Below are 3,608 nucleotides of genomic sequence, written 5' to 3'. Positions count from 1 at the left end.
TTTGTTATAGATGTTTGGCATGTTAACCAATGTGTCTACTGAACTCTTTACTCCTGTGTTCATGATACCACACTGAAACTCTAGCTCTCTTTTTAAAATTTGCATGTTTTAACACCTGTGATTTAGCAGCTTACTGCATAACTTTTCTTTCTCTTTCCTAAACCTCTTTCGTTTCCGAGCAAATTAAAACATCACTTGTTAAAACGCTGGTAGGTATATTCTGCTGACAGTTTTATTTCTTGAGTTTTATGGTATTTTTGTCAAAGCTGAAGTTCAAGCCACATCACGTTCACGTGGACAGAAATGACCAGGGACTGTTCTTTCATCCTGAGCCTCTTGGCCAACAGGGAGGCTTCAGCGCTAAGAAGGGTTTTCGAATGTAGGAGGCTGAATCTTGATGCAGTTAATTTACTTAAGCAAATGCATCTAGCAGAGACAAGACGGTGTGTTTTGTGGAATTAAAGTCTTGATGACTTGTCTTTCCAGTTGTAACTTTCTGCTGTTGCATCCTCACAAAAAGGGGAGGTGTGCAATCCCTTTTGTGCAAGAATTAAGTCTAACTTGAGACATCTCCTGCTGTGATGGTAGCAGTCTCTGTATAGAGTGGTGAAATGCTAATAAGCAGCTAATGGCGCAGATTTTATTTAAATAGCCTATCCAAATTATAAAATCTTATCATGCAGTGACTCATCCTTGCACTTTTACAAAGTGCTTTGTACGTGGCACTCATTAATATGCAAAGTTTTGTTTGTGTTTGTATGAAATTAAGTGTAATGCAGTGATACAGTCCGAGAACTACTCTACAGCTTTCCTAGGCCCCTGAAAAAAAAGTACAAGCAACAGCAGCCCTGCAGTCAGTTCTGTTTTGACTAAGTCACAAGGATGTACTTGGACCCCTGCTTGCTTATGGTGACATTTGTCAGGCATCTGTCTCCAAGAGGCTGCTGAGTTCATCAGACAAGAAGAGGACCTGACTTCAAAGCAGTCACTCAGTGTTGGGCAGTCATCCCCCTTCTTAAAAACAGTAAATAAGAATTTATTTTGAAGGTCTCCACCTCCCCCAAGGACTTTTAAGTTTCTTTACAAGATGCAGTTAAGATTAATGTATTGAAATACTACAGCTCTGCGTGTTTTTTAAAGTAGCCTTTCCTTAGCTATTACCTGCATCTTAAATAACTGTGCCGTTCAGTGATCTTGTACCTCGTGTCCTCAGCCTGTTGTAAATGCTAACCTGTGTAACTGCTGGGGATTAAACTGTAGGAGGATGTTACATCATGTTTGTGTTTAGACACTAAAGAATTCCCAGGCATAAAGTAATTGTGGCATAGTCCAACTTCAGAGTCAAAAATCCCTTGTTCCCATCAACTCTGTGGTATCGGTGGATGTTTGATGCCTAAGGCATGTACTTTCACAACCCTGATAAGCTGTATGCAAGTCTTCACTCCTCTACATGTGCAACACGATGCTTTTATACATCAGAAAATAAGTCAAACCTGATTTTGCTTCTGCAAAATGTCTTCTGTTTACCTGCAAAGGACAGGGAGAGAATACACGCCTTACACTAATCTCTGATGAAAAGAAGGTATCAGAATAACTTGATCTTGAGGGCATATGCCAGGAACACACTGTGGTGGCAGAGTGATGTGTGGTCTCGCCATGGGCTGCTTACTCTTTGGAAATAATTGTGTCTGCAACTGCTCTGTGATTTAGATGCCGGCTTTCATCTGTGAATTTCAACTCGGAAGAGTAACCCTAGAGGCTGCTGCCTCTTTGCTGCGTGTGTAGTTCAGCAGAGGTGCAACAAGGCCCTGGGCTTGCTGAGCACAGTGGGAACTAAGTAGAAAAAGAAGCCTCCATTATACATGAGAAAGCCACGTCATCCTGGATTTATTAAAATAGAGTTGGAAATAGTTGTGGAAATCGGACTAGGAAGAGCAGAGTAGGTTTTTTTTGTTTTTTTTTTTTTTAAGGATGATCCTTCCAGGGGTACTTCAAGGTTATACTTGGCTAGAAGGTAAGCATTTAGTGAGTGTATGATGGGCCATAGTGAAAGCTTTTAGGCCCTGGAAACAAGTCAGTAATGGTGACCAATAAAATCACTATAAACAGCTTGATCAAGGGAGAATCAGTCCCTGGAAAATCTGAGAAAACCCAGACTGCTGTAGAGCTGGTTATCCCTTACTAAAATTTAGGATGGAAGGAAGGAAATAAAGGGCTGAGCAGAGAAATGTTAATTAAATTGTTATCCTCGGATAGCCCCTCTCCTGCTTACAAGCAGCCTCCGCGAGTGTTTTGATAGCACAAGAGACTTTCCAGCCTAACAGGTGGTGTAAGGCGAAGAGCTAAGCTGAGCGAGTTGGTCTGTATGTTGCTAGCTCGCAAACTGTTCCTGAGCCTGAAAAAAACCTGTTTGCGTATGGTAACTCTTTAACCACAAATGGATTTCAGGGTTATCGAAGGTTACTTATTTCTGTGCAACTTAGTCCTCAGTAACACACGCCGTTGGGCTTCACAGTTGCACGCAGAAATGTTTTTCGGCCATACGTTTCCCAGCTTGCTGCTGGGGCAGATTTCCAGCTTTTGGGGTGGTTCGCCTACAAGCCCGTCGTCCCGAGGCGGGCGTTGAGCGGAGGTGGTTTTGCGACACCACGCTTCGACTCCAGGTCAAGTCGGACTGCGTTCATCGGCGGCTGGGATGGAGCAAAGGGTCTTTAACTCTGTCGGTGTCGAGCTGCTTTGCTGTTTTAAGAGGTGGTGAAGATCAGAGGACTGGAAAAGCCTCTACGGAGGCAGGGTGTTTGAGAGGATGGGTGAGCACAGCACGGCTCCCATCATTGCTGACACCTCTGTGCGCTGGTTTTAGCAGGTAGTGTCCGAAGGAGAGAGCAATTTCCACCTTACCTTCAAGAAAAAGAGGGGGGGAAAATCCAAGGGGAGAATAAAAATTGCTTTTTCGCCCCATTTTGGGGTTGAATTCTGGGCACTTAACATAGGTCCCAGAAACGGACATTCATTACTCCTGGTTCCTAACACAGAGCCTTCAAAGCGCCCGAGTCTAGTGCGGAAACACTTGTGCTGTTTTTCACACGCGTTTTTCAGAGTATTGGACTCCTGTCCCCGCTCCGGAGCCCGGGGCCTTCCCGCGGTGGGCTGCCCTCCCCGGAGGGAGCCCGGGCGAGGCGCGGGACTGGCGGGCGGCCGGGCGGGCCCCCCCCCTGCGCTCAGGCTGCCCGCGGCCTTCTCCCTCCCCGCGCTGGCGGGGCGAGGCCGCAGCCGCCCGGGGCTGCGCACCGGCTGCGGGGCAGGCCGGCCCTGAAGCGGGAGGGCGTCGGGGGACCCCCTCGTTATCAGCCGGGCCATCGCAGCCGGCGCCACAAGATGGAGGCTTGCCCTGCCCCGGCGGGACTACGCTTCCCGGCGTGTCCCGCGCCGCGCCGCGAAATGGCGGCCGGGCGGAACTACAGCTCCCGGCATGCCCCGGGGCCGAGGTGGCGGCGGGACCGCGCCTCCCGGCGTGCACCGCGCCGCCCCCCCCCCCCCCCGCCAGCGCCACCGGCTGGCCCGCCGCTTCCGGGGGAGAAGGGGGCGGCGTCTATGAGGTCACGCAG

Source organism: Nipponia nippon, unplaced genomic scaffold (assembly GCF_047370975.1).
Source record: "Nipponia nippon isolate SJK-2023a ecotype South Korea unplaced genomic scaffold, ASM4737097v1 scaffold_21, whole genome shotgun sequence".
Classification (NCBI taxonomy): domain Eukaryota; kingdom Metazoa; phylum Chordata; class Aves; order Pelecaniformes; family Threskiornithidae; genus Nipponia; species Nipponia nippon.
This window is presented reverse-complemented; position numbering follows the sequence as displayed.